General features: G+C 46.4%; 1 long non-coding RNA gene across 1 annotated transcript in view; it reads left to right on the forward strand.

Annotated features, from left to right (window-relative positions):
• Positions 1-15,824, forward strand: part of LOC130038777 (uncharacterized) — a 29,733-nt gene extending 13,909 nt beyond the window's left edge. Inside the window, exon 3 of the long non-coding RNA XR_008794781.1 lies at positions 15,660-15,824. This is a non-coding gene — a long non-coding RNA (uncharacterized LOC130038777). The remainder of the gene's footprint in view (positions 1-15,659) is intronic.
• Positions 15,825-17,317: the final 1,493 nt, after the last annotated feature.

Below are 17,317 nucleotides of genomic sequence, written 5' to 3' on the forward strand. Positions count from 1 at the left end.
CCAGCCCAACACATTTTAAATGTATCTGTAAACTCTAAAGTACAATGTACAGGGTAGTTGTGATTTTTCTCTCCACTGTTGCCCATCAGCCTGGCCTGAAGTGCAGGCAACTGAGAGCGGCGGGAGAAGACAGGCTCTAGGTCTGACCAACGGCCACAGTCTCTGCTGGGGCACCGTCTGCCTCCACGTGATTCATCATGTCTCCATGCTGTGCAGTTTCTCAGACTGACTACTAAAGCTTGTGACCTCATTGGGAGCTGGTGATTTGTGCAGCAGGAGGATCTGGGAGCATCAAAAAGCACAGTGAGATGAGCTGAGATTCTCAGAGGCCAAGTTTCCGGCCGGGATGATGAGGTCAGACGTGTTGAGCACAGACATTCCCCAGTGCAGAACCAGGCTCTTCCAGATTTTACAAGCATGTCTGTGCCTCACCACTTCTTTGAAGCAGGTTCTGCATGCAGCTGAGTTTGTCCATGGAGGTGGGTAGGATAGAAAGTTCAAATCCCCAGAGCACTGCTAACTGCCATTTGTACCAGAATGATTTTCAGTTTGGGACTCAAGCCAAGTGCCTATAATGACAACATGATTTTATTGGGGAGAGTCCATACTGTGGCAATAAAAGCATACAATTCAATTAGTAGGAAAGGGTGGAGGAGTGGCATGAACCTCATAAGACCAGGGTTTGGGGTCAGTTGAAAAACAGTGGCAATCTGGAGAATTCCTTTGCAGCTCTCTGCAGGTGGCAGGGCTTATCTCCTGAGGGAGCATTCCAGGGGTCTTCACTGGAGAAGGCCACGGGATGGCGAATGTGGTATCCAGAAGGCACCTCAAATCTCACCCAATCCAAGGCCCAAATTAATTTGTTTAGTTAATTCTGGAGCGATAGCACAGCAGTAAGGCGTTTGCCTTGCACGCAGCCAACATGGCCGACCCGAGTTCGATTCGTCCGCCCCTCTTGGAGAGCCCGGCAAGCTACCGAGAGTATCTCGCCCACACGGCAGAGCCTGGCAAGCCACCTGTGATGTATTCAATATGCCAAACACAGTAACAACAAAATCTCCAATGGAGACGTTACTGGGCCCGCTCGAGCAAATCGATGAACAACGGGAGGGTCTTTACTTTACTTTAATTTTGGGGCCAGGCCCATCTGTGCTCAGCAGTTACTCCTGGTCTCTGCTCAGGGATCACTCCTGGCGGAGCTCAGGGTACAAATGCGGTATAAGAAATTGAACCTGGGAGCGTCCATGTGCAAAACAAGCACCCTATCTGCTGTACTATCTCTCCAGTTATAAAGGCTTAAACTTATACCATGATTCAGAAGTGTCTTATCAATTCCACCTGTTCATTTGAGTGTAGGAGGCAGCTCAGACAGGGCTCAGACAGGTCATCTGTCCCTGCTTTCCTAGTCTACTTGTACTCATAAGTCTCTCTCTTTCTCTCTCTCTCTCTCTCTCTCTCTCTCTCTCTCTCTCTCTCTCTCTCTCTCTCTCTCACATCTCAATGCCCATGATGTTTTGCCATCTTGGGATCTTACACACTCACTGCATGTTACAGTGGAAGAGGAGGAGACTTTGTTCACTTGGACTAGGGGAGCAGGGAGCCCATCAGAGTCTGTTTGCTCATTATCACAGGCAGCCTTCCCGGGTCCCACAGAGACTTCCTGGCAAGGTTTCCGAGCTCACCACCAAGATTACAGGCCTGCTGGCCTGGCAACGGTGTGGGGGAGGAGGAAGTCTGTGGGGAGCTCTGGGGCCTGTTTGGCAGTCCAGTCGACACTAACCAGCTTACCCTCCGCTGCCCCGGAATCTGCCAGGAAGTTGTGAAATGAAATTTCAAGGACCCTGCCACAGAGGCTCTGAGTGTGGGGTGGCAGGGAGGGAAGCAAGACTCCCTGGGGAAATGGCTCAGGTCCCTGGCGCCCCATGAGTCGCCTTGCTGTGCAGGGCCACGGGACGGGACTGTGGCCAGCAGCTGGCACTGCACACATGGCCCACTGTGGTCTGAACTGCTGCCTGCAGCCTTGGGGGAGGACTTAGTGAGAGGGTACATACAGGGTGTTGGGGTTGAGCGCAGGAACCTGGGAAATCCTGGCTAAGAACCCCTCACAGGCCCCCTGACATCAGAAAGTGATTCTCGGGCCTCTGACAAGCCTCATCTGTTGGGAGTGTGGCTCAATACCTTTAATCCCCACCCTGGATTACTCGAATAAAGATGAAATTTGGGGTACGTATTCCAGTTAGAGAACCCTGCCTAGTTTACTTTACTAATCTGAGCCTCATTCTAATCTGTGGGTTTTGCTGTTGTTTTGGGGAGGAGAGGGCCAGATCCAGGAGTGCTTAAGGGGCTATTCCTGAATAGTGATCAGGAGTGACCCCTGGCACTGCTGAGGAGCCCTCGGTGATGCCAGGGGTCAACTAGGGTCGGCCACATGCAAGGCAAGTGCCTTAACTCCTGTACTCTCTTTCTGCAGCCCTTTAATCTGTGATTCTTGCAAAGGTTCTTGTGAGGAGCCACCAAAGCAATGAAAAGTGCTTGATTGAACCGGAAGCACAGACTCAAAGCCTCAGAGGACTTGAGGTGCTGTGTAGAGTCTGGTTGCTGGGGCCTGGCCCTGCCTCGTGAGCTCTCCCAAAGACAGGAGAGTAGCTCTGATGGACCTTCTCTCTGGTTTGTCTCACAGGAGCATCCTAGTGTGCATCTGGTGGTCTGGGTCCCTCACAAGAAGAAGTGTGCCAAAATACCAGAGCTATATTTCAGTCAGGACACCCATCACCCCATAGAATCCAGATCTTTTGGACAGTAGTTTCCCCAGTTTTAGAACCAAATGGGGGCCCCTGTTTTCAGCAGGATTTCTGTTTATGATGTGACGGTGCATTTACCTTTTCTCTAACAAAAGTGAGTAATCTATATGGGATATTTAACAAAAACCAGACATTACATCACTGGTGTATTATCCAAGGCTTCTCCTGTCTTCCCATTAATTCTCGTGGTTTGGGGTCTTTTGCCACATTCAGCAGAATAAAGGAGAAACTCATGAACCCTTTCTCTATGAATAAGAAAAACTCATAGAACACACACATTAAAAAATGAATTGATGTATTTGTTGGGGGAGAGGTTGGACTATACCTAGTGGTGCTCAGGCCCTACTCCAGGCTCTGTTCTCAGGAGTGACCCCTGACAGAGCTTAGGGGACCATAGTTCGTGCGGGGATTCAAACCACGGTCCCACCTGCCCCAGCCACACGCTAACCCCAGCTCCATATCTCACCAGCCCCAGAACACACACATTTTAGAAGTCTTATTCTAGTGTTTGTACTAAATTCCTTTCTTTCTCCCCAGTAGATGTCTGTTTTCATTTTCCTCCTCTTTTTTCTTTTGGGGTCACCCCCTGCAGTACTGGGCAAGAGGATGATGCTTAGGGATTATTCCCAGCAGTGCTCAGGGGACCCCGTGGTGCCAGGGATAGAACGAGAGTGTGTGTGTGCGCAAAGCTTATGCTCCATACTTTGAACATTTTCTCAACCCTAACGATCTGTTTTCCCACTTTCCTAACTCTTGTCCTAGACCATCCTGACTTCAACTATGCTTCTCTGTTTGCTTCCTCCTCCTTTCATTCTTCCTTCTGGTGGTGAGTTTTCTGTGTGGATTGGTAATGGCCTCCTGGAAAGCACCGGAAAACACAGGGATAGAATACCCGCCCCCCCCACCCCCCACATATCTCACTTACCCTAAATGTAGCTGGTTCTTTTCTCAGTGTCAGAGAAATTGTTATTCAAGTGGTCACAAGCTGGGTCAGGGGCACAGACAGGGCAAGCTTTCCACTTCTCCCTCAGGGAGGAAGGGTGACCTGTTTCCTGAAGAGGCAGCAAAAACGGAATCCCCTGTCTTGGTCTCTCTACCCAAAGGAAGGACAATTCATCATCTTAGCTAGGCAGCAGGACCCTGTGTGAGGTAGTGGGAAAGCTGAGACCCCCATGACAAACATCCATGAATCCCAATTTCCCCTCTCTCAGGCACTCTGAAGGAAAGTTCTTCAGTTCTCATAGGTGCTGTCTATGACATGATGAGGATGGAAGAAAATACTCACTGGGATCCAGAGGCTTCTGAAGCATATAGGCACAGAATGCCTTTCAGTCTGGGGTTTGAGAACCCCAGATGCTGGTTGAAATACAGAAAAGGAAAAATTGCGAAGACAAGTGAGACAAAGCCTTGTTGATAATCGAGTGTAGATAATGGATAACATGATGTAATTATCCTGTTCTCTTCACCTTTGTGGATCATTGAACATTTTTATAATAAGAAAAATGAAAGGGTCTGGTGATAAGGCTCAGTGGTAGGTAGAGCACATACATGCTTTATGCGTGTGAAGTCCTGTTTTGATCCCCACCTGCACTCCAGCACTGTGCCCCCTGTCACCACTACCTCCACCACCACGATCAGCAAAGTTAAGGACACCCTGGGAAGTGTTAAAGACAAGCCAGAGACTGGGAGAAGGCATCCAGAACACATGCCATTTTGCTCAATAGATTAGCTGAAAATCAAAAGTCTGGCAGCGTCAAGTATTGGTAGCAATGGAGACTCGAAATTACTACATGTACTTAGAAAGGAATTTGGCAGTGTGAGTTAGAAACATGTATATTTTGGGCCAGAGAAATAGTACAGCATGTAAGGCGTTTGCTCTGTATACTGCCAACCCAGGTTTAATTTTCAGCATCCCTTGTGGTCCCTCCATGCACTGCTAGGAGTAATTCCTAAGTGCAGAGCCAGAAATAATCCCCTGAACATTGCCAGCTATGGCTCAAAAAACAAACAAAAAGAAAAGAAAGTATTCCAAGTGGTATATTCTACAACCTAGGGTCTGTATCTTACCCTTTAGAAATGAGGACCCTTGGGAACTACTTATTAACTGTTGGGTTTTGAGTATACATGCTATGCTTGGAACACACAATTGAATGTTCATTACAAGCTTGTTTATACTACCTGAAACTGGAAAAGGTGGAAAAATTATTCATGACATATCCATTTAATGACAACCTATATAAAAGCTATGTACATAAATAATTATAAATAAATTTCTAAAATATGAACACTCAATTTAAAAATTGTGAAAGGATATATGCACTATTCTATCATTTTCATGTTTCCATATACTTACAGACAAATTCTTCTGTTACTTTAGTTATCATCCAAGTCCATTATCTGTGCCACTGCTGTCATAAACAGCTCTTTCTGTGGAATCTTCTTTCTAATGGTGCACTCAAATGTTAGTTTCTATTTTCAACTTTGACCTCTTTCCACTGAATTTGAAATGACTGCCCATTTGTCTTCTTGAAATGCTGGGTTTTATCCCTTTTCTGTAAACCTGTCTTTTTCCTGAAAATGCTGTTTTTCATCAGTTATCCCCAAGTTCAAAACCCTAAGTATGGTCCCCTGCCAGCCTGAGAAAGTTCCAGATCCCTAAGTCTTAAAGAGCAAGGTCTGCTCCCTGCTACAGTCACGCTGTCCATAGTCTGCACCGTTTACCAGGTGACATCATCAATGAGTTCCTTCTCTCACATATGTTGGATAGAAGATGGAACTCATATCAAATGCCTTCTCCACAAAGTCTTCTTCCAGCTTTGGCTCCCAGTGCAACTGGTGGGCTGTCTAAGGTGAGGGAAGGGAAAAATCTGGGCAGGAAGGCACTCCCATCTTCTTCCCTGCTGCCCTTCCTGCAAGACCCAGAGAGAGCTCAAAGGGTTGGAAAGCAGAGGCTGAGGTTTGATCCCTGGCATCACTGGGTCCCTTTAGCCAGTGATACTTCCAGGAGCTACTCCTGAGCACAGAGCCAGGGCATAGCCCCTAAGCATGTGGTCCCCAAACCAAAAATGACAAAAGTAAGAGTGCACTCAATGATTTGGCAACCCAAAAAGCACACAAAAAATGCTCTACATGGCTAATCATTGGGGAAATGTAAATCAAAACAACAATGAGTTATCATCTCATGCCACAGAGACTGGCACACATCAAAAAGAACAAGAACATCCAGTGCTGGTGCAGATACAGGGAGAAAGGGACTCTCATTCATTGTTGGTGGAAATGCCTCTGGTCCAGCCTTTTTGAAAAACAATATGGGCACTCCTCAAAAAACTAGAAATTGAGTTTCCATGTGACCCAGCAATACCACTCCTGGGAATAAGCCCTAGGGGCCCAAAAACACAGTGCAGAAAAACCATCTGCATTCCTATGTTCATAGCAGCACTATTCACAATAGCCGGAATCTGGAAATAACCCAAGTGTCCACGAATAGATCAGTGGATAAAGAAACTATGGTACATCTACATAATGGAATACTATTCAGTCGCCAGGAAAAAAGAAGCCATAAAATTTGCTTATAAATAGATGGACATGGAGTTTGTTATGCTGAGTGAAATGAGTCAGAAGGAAAGGGACACACATAAAATGATGGTACTCCTTTGTGAGATTTAAAAAAAAAAAAGGTAGTATGAGACTAATGCCAAGGGCAATAGAAATGAGGGCCAGGAGAACTGGTCACAAGTTGTTGGGGGAGGCGAGTTAGGACAGAGAAGGGACTACTATGACAATGATAGTTAGAAATGATCACTCTGGACAAGAACTGAGTGCTCAAAAGAGGTAAAGTGATATGTATGATAACCTTTCATTTCCATGTATTGCAAACCATAATGTCCGAGAGAGAGAGAGAGAGAGAGAGAGGTGAGAGAGATATGAGAGAGAGAGAGAGGCAGACTGACAGTGGTGGTAGGAGGGAGATTGGGGACATTGGTGGTGAGAAAGGTACATTGGTGAAGAGACGACTGTTGAACATTGTATGACTGAAACCCAGTCATGAACAACTGTGTAACTGTGTATCTCATGTGATTCAATAAAAATAAAGAAAGAAAGAAAACAAGTAATTTGGCAACCCCAGAGAGTAGAGGATCAACAGAGAGCAGAGATGTATCACCCCCAAAGAAGTCTCAGCCACTGAAACATGAAACTTGTCTATGCCCTTCTCCTTTCTCCTAGTTTTGCTTCAGTTAGGTCAACTATTTTAGTGGTGGGGGCAGGTTGGTCCACACCTAGGGGCGCTCCCCTGGTGGGGGTCAGAGGCTACTCCTGGATGTATGCTCAGGGGTCACTCCTGGTGGCGCTCAGGGGGGGCATTTATGGTGTCAGGACCAAATCTGGGTTGGCTGCATGTAGAAGCAACTGCTTAACCCCTGTTCTGTCTCTCTGGTCCCAAAACGACTCTTGACTTGTGGAGATGCAGAGCATTGTTCTCTGGTTTAGAGCTAGAACCCACTTTAAGGGTCTGTTGCCTTAATCTAGATGCTCATTACCCCCTACATTTTATTACTTATTAGTTTTGGTTTTGAGGTCACACCTGGAGGTGCTCAGGGCTTACTCCTAGCTCTGTGCTCAGGGATCACTCCTGGTGGTGCTCAGGCATCTATATGGCATGTTGGAGATTGAACCTACTGAGCTACATGGAAGGCAAATTCCCAACTTGCTGTACTGTTGCTCTGACCTCACCCCTCACTCTTGAGTGTCTCTGAAATCATGGTGCATTTTAAAATAGATGGAAATTTGTTTGTTTTTTCCTTTCTTGGTGGGCATACAAAAATGGAAAGTGCCTCTTCTGTGGATGGCTTCTAAATTTTGAATGAACAAGATATGTAAGGATATATGGAAAAACTTTGTTTAATACATACAAAAAGCCATAAATTGCTCTTCCTGTTTGATATGAATATTAATGCTCAGTGATACAAGTTAGGTGTTAGAATGCTGTTGTAAGCATGAATACTTTTGCGAAAATGGTTCCAGGACAGTCTTCTGGCACATTCTCTTGCAAAAGCAGCACTTTTGTGTACGTGTCTTACCTGTTCAGCAGTATTTTGTAAATTCTTGTAGCATAGAGACCCAGAAGAAGATATGACTCGATTTTCTCTATAGTAAGAGCACTAAAGAGGCAAGGAGATAGTTCAGTGGTTTGTTTTGCCTTTAAGAGGCCTTGGATTTGATCTCTGGCTGTGCTCTCCTACCCTGCAAAACTAAAAATAAATAAATAAATAAATAAAAATGAAAAGAGGCACTAGAGAGTTCTAGAAGTTCTGAACAAAAGACCAGACAGACATAATACAACACATAGTACAGCCTTGTACTAAGCCGCTGACCTGAGTTCAATGGTGACATTGCATGTTGTCCCCTGAGACCTGCCAGAAGTGATCCCTGGATGAGTTAGGGTAAACCCTGAATATCTCCAGATGTGCCCCACTCCCCCCCACCAAAAAACAAACAAACAAACAACAACAACAACAAAAAACACTCCAAAACAGCAAAAATGAAATTCTGACCCAAAGGTGGGTATGAAGGAAGCCAAGGAGGCGCAGGTGCACAAGAGGAGAACCCAGTGCCTGTGGCCTTACAACAGAGCCGGCCTGACAGTTGGGTTTAAATTCATTGTTTCATTGACATTTTCCTGACACCCTCCCTCTGTCTTCCATATCACTCCCACAGGCGAGTTTGGCAGATGGAGCCTCTTCTGCCATCCTCAGTCACCAACTCTGAGCCTTTCTCCCACCCCTGGAGAAGCCAGGAGCTCCAGCATAGTTTGATTTCTCCCTGGTCGGCTCAAGCCTCATTTGTCCATTCTGCCAGTGACTCAGGTAGCAAAGTCCCCAGGGCGGGGCCAGCCGGGATGAGCCAAGGAAACTCTGAGCACAGTCTGGTACCACATCAATTATTTACTGTTTTCATTGTAAGAGCAAGAAGCTGTGAGTAATTGGAGAGGGAGGGAGGGCAGAGAGGGGTCGAAAACACACACACACACACACACACACACACACACACACACACGGTGAATTTTCTCAATGACTTTGCCATCTGGTTTTTCTGTCCTGCTTTTTTTTTGTCTGCACGTGACTACACTTGCAGTCATCAAAGTGGCTGCCTCTAACATGTTCCCTGTATGCTTGGGCCAGGATGATTCTGCAGACAAGTTTTCTTGCTGGGGGTGGCAACAAAGGACAGGTGGGGTCTTTCCTTGGAGCTGGTGGGACTGCTGTGGTGACAAAAGGTAGCCAAGATGAGGGGAAGGAGGTGCGGCTGCCAACAGGGCTATGGTCAGGGAGCTGCTGTCAGCCACAGAGCAACCCCAGGCGTCCTGTTCCCCACACCTTGGCAGATCCTGGGTGAATGGAAGTCAGGGAAGACTATTTCGAGGTGTTCACAGATGGCCAGGTGACTGGTTCCTGCACCAGCAAGCTGGTGGGAGGACGGAGGAACAAAGGCACCAGCAAGGCCTCGCTAAACACAGGCGCTCTGACCTTCACTCCAGTTGCTGCATCACTCCTGGCGGTTTCCTCTGTGCCAAAACCACAGTGGGAGGAAGCCACCGAGACAAAGAGGCAACCAGGGAGCCAATTTCTATTTCTAGCCTGTGGCTGACCCTAGCATGGAATCTTCTTCAGGTCAGTAACCCCTCGCCAAGGGGATTATGTTGGATTCCAACATATGTCAAGGAACTCCTGTGAAAACGGTTCTGTTGAGATTTTAAAGTGCTTAGAAGAGATCAACAATATCACTGTGTCTGGGCCTGCATTGCAAGCTGTCCTTGAAAACGGGCTCTCTGAGCCCTGCTCAGATTCTCTTTACTTGGTGATCAGGAGTAGAACTCACATAGGATTTCTCATTGATCCAGTGTGAGCTATGTGCAGGGCATTGAAAGAAAGCACTTAGCCATTTGATGAGGAACAGTTGCAGAAACAGAAAGTCCAGAGAGGTTAAGTAACTCTTCCAAGATCACACAGCCTTGAAATTGAACTCTGGCCTCTTGAATCGAGGGTCTGCTCTTATCCACAATGATGGTTTGTATTAAACAGTCAGACAATTTGTTATCTGTGAGCACTTGTTATTTGTTACACTGAACTGGTAGTGTGAGAGTAAGGAACTACATAAACAGACAGGAGATAGATAAATATAGGGTGCTAAATAGATGATGCAAAGTGCTTTTGGAGAACTAAGGCAAGCAGGATACAATGAGCTGGACTTTTGGGGAATCTTACTCCACGGAGAGAATGAGGCCTGCACCCTCTCATTTTGTGCCTTCTAAACAGCGATTTTGCCTGTATGGAATCCCCGTGTATGGAAAGAGCCTAATCTAAATTGACTGTGGAAGAAGAGGAACAATTTCTTTCTTTTTTTTTGTTCTTCTTGTTTGGTTACTCCTGGCAGAGCTCAGGGGCTATCCCCGCACCCGTGCTCAGGGGCCCCTCCTGGTGGTGATCAGATAACCCAGGCTGTGCCCTCAGGTGAATGAACGCATGCAACACATGCACTTCAGCCCACGGAGTTACCTCTCAGTTCCTAGGAGAGGGACAATGGGACAATTTCATGGCCAAATCTGGGACCCTCATCTACGCTCCCTTGTGCTGATTTGCACTGGTCTATTATTGGGGAGGGAGGGTGGGTTTCAGCAACACCCACCCAGCACTACTCAGGGGTCATTTCTGCTTCTATGCTCAGGAGTGATCCCTGGTGGTGCTCTGGGAGCCACATGTGGTGCTGGGGATTTGAACCAGGCTTAGCTGCATGCAAGGCAGATACCTTAGCTCCTGTGCGGTCTCTCCGCCCCTCTGCACTGGTTTTGAAAGCACAGTGAGGCTCCTCTATAAAGAGAGCAGCACACATCTTACATCTGAAATGTACATGTCATTTATATTGCAATTTAAATCTGATGAAATTTGCATGTTTCCCACTTGTTTTTGGCCACAAAGCACTTTTTTCCATAGTACTTGTGCCAACACTTCATAGACGTCCAAGTGTGGGAGCCATTCATGTAGAGGAAAGCATCTCATTGGATAAGGGTAGATTACAACCCTCAAGAAAATTACAATCGAACTTCCTGAGCATCCAGCCTAACTAGCTTTTAAGAGCTGGCAATTCAAGGCATATCACACTTTGACATTTTCCCCGAACTTCTACTTCCCGTTGAGATGTACCATGTACCCTAGCCAAATTATGAGTATCTCGAACAAGTACTTGACTGGGGTATATTTTACACCCCATGGCTCCTAGCCTACACCTTGTCTATAGTCAATTTATATTTGTTAGTTAAAAAACAGAGTAAAAATTTATTAAAAATAAGTTTATAAATCGCAGTGCCTTAATAGTAATAAAAAAATAGATAAGAAGCAGAGACATTTCCATCCCCAGCACTTCAACAGGGATAAAACAGAAATAAAAAAATAAAGACAGAGAGCAGAGGGAAGAAAGTGAAGAACACCCCTCCCCTTAAAATGATAGCAATTATTGGTAATTTGGAAGTGATTTCTTAGCTGTTAATTGCTACTCACCAATCAGCACCTTTTGAAGAGTCATAAATTGTTTAAGATGCAAAATAATGTAAATTTTTGTTTTGGTCTTGGCCTGTATCTGCAGCTAAAGGAGTCAGATCTGGGGCAGTTATCAAAAACGCATCTTCATTTTTTTCAGCTGCTTTAGCTGTGGGTCTTGGATTTTATCTGACGGAACCTGTATGCTGAGCTTCAGATGCCATCTACATGGTGCTTGTGTGGCCAGGGAGATAGTACAGCAGGGAAGTGACATTGATGTCCTCAGTCACCATCCCCTATGCAAACAGTCCTCTCTCTTTTGTTCTTCAGACTCTGCCAGGGTTGGCAATCATACCCTTTGAGAAATATGTGACTCTTAGGCTCTAAAGATCTTAAAGGCTGTCTGTCTGTCTGTCTCCCTATGCCACAACCAGCCTGTTCCTTTGGTGCTTAGGAAATCACTCAGTGGAGATCAGGGATCATGCAAGTGCCAGGGATCGAACCAAGGACTTCCCGCACCCAAGGTGAGTGTTCTACTGCTGAGTCACAGCCCTGGCCCCAAAGACCTAATGATACTTTCCACCCTAACTCTCTAAACCCCTTGCCCTTTTGAAATGGACCCACTCTGCTCTGAAAGTGGTGTGTTGATGATACCTCAGAGGGGTTTCAATGTAGGGGCTTCACCATTTTTGGTGGGAGGAAGAGGGAAGAGAGAGGGCCATGGCAAAGATGGAGTCCTGGACCAGGCATAAAGAGGTCTCTCCACTGTTGGTGGACAACATTTCTGGCTCTGATGGAAAAAAATGGATCCTGTTGTTCATTCTTCTTCTTCTTAGTTGAGTTCCCAGTGGGGATCTGGCCGGTCTTGTGTCCTTGGTATCTCGTATACAGGAGGCCCAGAGACACCTCCAGATTCCTGTCCCTGCTTGGACAGAGGAAAGCCCTGCTTGCCCGCTGACATAGACAGCAGGAGCTGGGTGGAGACTCGGATAGAGATTCACTGTGGGTATTGGATGGGCGCTCAGAGATTCCTGGCCCTGGTGCCTGCTGCCACCGCCTTTGGTTCCTGCAGCTCTTTAGAAAAATATAAATGGGCAGGTGGAGAGGCTCAACGCCTTGAAATTAGAGCTGCCATTGTTTTTGTCCTAAAACCAATGGGTCCCCGCCTACCACCTGGTCTCCTTGTGACCTCCTAGTCAGGCAGCATTGACCAAGAGGCAGTGAACAACAGGAAGGGGTGGGGTCTGGCTGAGACCATGCTGGGTCTGTCCTCCTGCTTTGGGAGCACTTGGGACCGGTCTGGAGCCAGCTGGATGGTGTGTAGCAGTGGCCGCCTTGTGTGACCCTGGCTGAGCCCCATCTTTCCCAGGGGGCTTTGGGCATTCGCACGTGGGGAATCAAGGAACTCGCTGACAGTGGGGAGGAACTGGGAACTGGGAGTCTGTGACTGGTTTTATCTAGTACTCTTATTTCCCTCCTTCCCTTTCGGTAGTTGCTGTGGTGTTGACTTGGGGGGTTACCCACTTGCCTTGCAATAGTGCTCCAAGATTTGGTGGTGACTCTTAAACATGTGCTTGTGGGGGCTCACCTAGAAGGTTGGGGGCTTGCACGCTTGGCCCCTGTGCTTGTTACTGAGAAGTGCACTCCTGTAGTTGTGCTTGCATAAGAATTCACTGTACTCTTCAGCTGTGCTCTCACATACGAGTTGCTTGCCAGGGGTTGCACTTCCTGTGGTGTTGATACATCTTTTTCATGTCGGTGTTCACTGGCCGTGGAACTCCCATAAGTTGTGGTGTTTACACACACAGATACCTGGCTCTAGTGCAGCTAGAAATCTGCTGTAGCACAAAGGAATTGCAGAAGGCAGAGCTGCCAGAATTATTCATGGTGCATGTGGCAACACCAGGCATTGAACTCAAGATCTCACATTTACAATGCAAGAGTTCTATTTCTCAGTGCATTGAGCAATCCCTGGAGCCCAGGAAATGGATTTTATTGTTTATTTTTAATAGCATCAGAAGTGCCAGGCTTTATGAGTATATTAGAATGATCATATTCAAGGTATAAATTAATATTCTCAAAGAAATGAAAATATCACACATGTGGGGGTAGAGAGATAATCCAGGGGTTAAAGCACCTGCCTTGCATTGCTTCTGATACTGGTTAAATTCCTGACACTCATATGATACTCTGAATCCCACCAGGGACCAAATGAGCACAGATACCTGAGCATAGAGTCAGAACCCTGAACATAGCTGGGTGTGAACAGGAAGAAAGAAAAAAAAAGTAGAAAGAACAGAAGGCAGAAAGGCAGAAAAATGTTTTCAAGTTTTCTTGTTTATCTATTTTGGCATTTGTTGCTTGTGCTTTAGGTGTTATGGCTAAAATCTCAGTTGTGATTACAAGCTTTGCAGCTTTTCTCCTATATATTCTCCAAATAGTTTTGATGCCAAATGATGCGAGTGGTATCCCAACTGAGTAAAGTGAAGTGGGGAGGAGAGAGATGACAGCCTTAGAAGGGAATCTGCCATTTTCTCTCTATTTATTTCTGCTACCTAGGAATGATTGGAGAAATCTAAGACTGTGAGCCTTGCTCCTGATGCAGGAGAGAAAAGTTGGTTCTAGTCTTAAATAGGCCTTTCCAGTCCCTGCCTTTCCCTCACAGAAAAGAATTTTGGAGGAGATGAGCAGTGAAGTAAAATTTATTTGGAAGCCTTGAGGAAGAGAAGGGCGGGAGGGGGGAGAGAGAGAGAGAGAGAGAGAGAGAGAGAGAGAGAGAGAGAATAACACATTTAAGAGAGAACAAAGGCTTCTCAAGAGGGGAGATGCAGGTGACACATGTACTCGGGTACCACATGCCCTCAGCAGCAACCATGGGCACAAGCAGGTCATGAACTTGGGCAGCATATATGCGCCTCCTTTGTTTAAGTTGGGTGTCACCCAAGCTGCCCATGTGGGGCATTCTACCTAGATAAGAGTCCATTGCACCAGGTGGGTAGAGTTGGGAGCAGTTGATGGTCCTCTCTGAAATTTATTTTCTGGTCTTTATTTCTGTTGGAGCTTTTCTTGGTAGGGGAGGGGGGGCAATAGGGGTGAGGAGGGCCCGGCCGTTGGTTTTATTACTTCCCAAGAACTCATTGTCATAGGGGGCCCTTCCCTATCAACCTGCCTGCCTGCTTCAGTTTTATAATTTTGGGTCTTACAGTTAGGTCTTTACTCCATCTTAAGTTAAAAAGGTTTGGGTGATTTCCTTTTTTTCTTTTTTTTCTTTCTTTTTTTTGGGGGGGGAGGGTGTGGTGTGTAATAAAGGTCTAACTTCATTCTTTTGCATGTGAGTATCCAGTATTCTCAGAATTATTTGTTGAAGAAAAGACTATATTCTCATTGAGAGAAGGTACATTTGGGTGCTGGAGAGATAGTACTGCAGGTAGGGTGCTTGCCTTACACGTGACCAAATTGGGTTTGATCCCTGGCATCTCCTCTGAGAACAGTCAGGAGTAATTCCTGAGTGCAGAGCCAGGAGTAACTCCTGAGCATTGTGGGGTCCAACACCAAAAGAAAAAGAAAGGTGAATTTTGGTTTGTGTTTTTTACTGATGTCAGGGATTGAACCCAGAACCTCACATGTCAAGATGTTCTACAGCTAAGCTACATCCCTGCCCTGTTAAGTATTTTTCTTTTACCACAAGATTTTGTTGTAATTTTCTTTTCCCAGAGAAGAATGTTCAACAGAGACAATGTTTAGTCGCAACTCCTGTGGTATTTGCTTTTACTTTCTAGTACTTTACAGAAAAAGTTTGTTGAGACTTGAACTAGCTACCTGCTATCCTATGGCACCAATATTTCAACAGAAATCTCCAGGTTGGAGGGAGACTTTCTCTAATTTGCTTTGAACTATGCCCCTTCAAGAGTGCACTTAACAATTAGAAACTTAATGAATTCATTCCGTGCCTACGATGGAGGTATCTGTGGGGAATTTTTCCTCTTTGGCTGCTACTTTGAGTATCATCCCTGGGCCCGTTTTCCTAACTTTGCTGGTTGTGAAATGAGGATGAGAAATTTTGGCTGAGAAATGGAGGAAAATAGGAAAGGGGAATTTGACCAAGACTCATTGAGACATTGGCAGGAAATTCTGAAGTCTTCTTAGAAAGAACCAATATGATTCACAGACAACATGATGGTCTTAGTGAGTCTTTCAGCTCCTGGTCTAAGCATGTCAATTCATGTGCTGAGACTCAAGGAAACATCTCTCCTTTCATGGGGATGCTTCTGAACACATGCCCACCAGAGGCTCTAATTTACTTTGCTTTCATGCCTCACTTCTCCAGGTGGTGAAGTCGCTCTGGTCTGGGCCTTAGTTCTCACTCGGATCTTCTCTGAACTCTTGTTTCTGCCCTCAGCAATCCAGCCGTTCTTTAAATTTGTTCACCGCCTGACTCACGCGTTATGAAAAGACTCTAAATGGAAACAGGTTTTTAGGAAGAGTCCCTAGAGACATTGGGGGCCCTCTCTATAATCTTGGGGGGCACAGAAAGCAGGTATAGGTGACGAGGTCCCCCACCCTTCACCCGTTTCAGGTGAAGAATACCCAAGTATTACCTACTCCATCCCCCTTAGAAACCAGAGCTTCACCCTCTGCCTATTCAGCACTCGGCCTACTCCAGTGCTCCAGGAAACATCATGAGTGTTAATTATTTCTCAGGGCTGACTCAGACAGTGTTTTTTGTGCCAAAGATTTCTGTCAGCCAAGCTCTGTTCTGCTGTTAGCCCCGTGAGGGAGCCTTTGGAAACCGTGTCAGGGAGGAAGCTCCACTTGCAGGAAGACCTAAAGCCCTGTAACTCAGGGTGGGGTCCAGACCCAATCCCCCAGGGTGGGGCTGGTTGCCAGGAAGGGCTGTTTGGGGCCAGCAGGCAGGGCGGGGAGGCCCCGTGTGAGAAGCTACTTCCAGAACACTCTCACCACCAGGCTGTCTTTCAGTCAGTCCCTGTGGGGCCACCATGCCTTTCATTTTGCTGATTAGAGATTGTGTCCCTGAATAGAGCTTAATGTCCTTTTGAAATGATGTTCTCTTCTCTCTTTTTGAAATTTCTCCTGCTTTCTCCATTGGGAGAGATTGTCACTGTGACTCTGACAGCTGAAGGTGGATAATGGGACATGAGAGGTGTGGGTGGGATGCTTCTCCAACACCAATGGACCCGCCTAGGAGGCCTCACAGGGAGAATCTGAGGGAATGAGGCTTGGAAGACATCTCTCAGAGCACTGGAGTTGCTCTGAGGGTTGGGCCTGGGAGAGCTGGGAACAAGAGAAGCAGGATGCTGTGGGAGCAGGAGAAGTGGGAATGCCACCTAAAGGGATATAAGGGTTGGGATGGCTAATAGGATGAGGGGTGAAGAGAAGGGGGATGTGGAGGCTGAAAGTGCTTGGGAACCCTGGCACCAGAGGCCAGGTGGGGGAGGCAGAGGGAAGGAACGCTCCCTGGCTGCTGCCTGCTTTCCCATGAGGTAGGTGGCTAGGAAGGTGTACACAGTGTCGAACCAAGTCAGTCATCTCCCCAGTTCCACCCCACTGTGTTCAAAGCTGCTGCGAAGGTGCCCCAACTCCGCCTTCAAACAGAAAGTAGAAGAGCATTTCACACAAAACAAGTCAGGTGAAGGCAAGGCTATTCTCAGGTGAGAAAGAGTTTTCAGATCAGATCATCTCTAATAAGAATCCAAGGCTCCTAATAATACATAGTCAAGATCCCATCTTGTCTCTGCCTACCCCTCCCAAAGTAACAGAAATGTAACAGCTATGTTCTACAAAAGTCAATAAATATTTCTGCAACAGCAACTGTACCCAAAGAAGGACATGATGTATCATAAAATTCTTCTCAGTCACTCTCTGATGAATTGGCTAGTAAATACATGAAGATTCAGGTGAAAGAAAAGTTCACCAGGATCAGAGGACCAGAAAGGGTATTAAGCCGAGGCCTGCCTGTGCTATGAA

The sequence above is a fragment of the Sorex fumeus genome, unplaced genomic scaffold (assembly GCF_029834395.1).
Source record: "Sorex fumeus unplaced genomic scaffold, SorFum_2.1 ptg000007l, whole genome shotgun sequence".
Taxonomy (NCBI): domain Eukaryota; kingdom Metazoa; phylum Chordata; class Mammalia; order Eulipotyphla; family Soricidae; genus Sorex; species Sorex fumeus.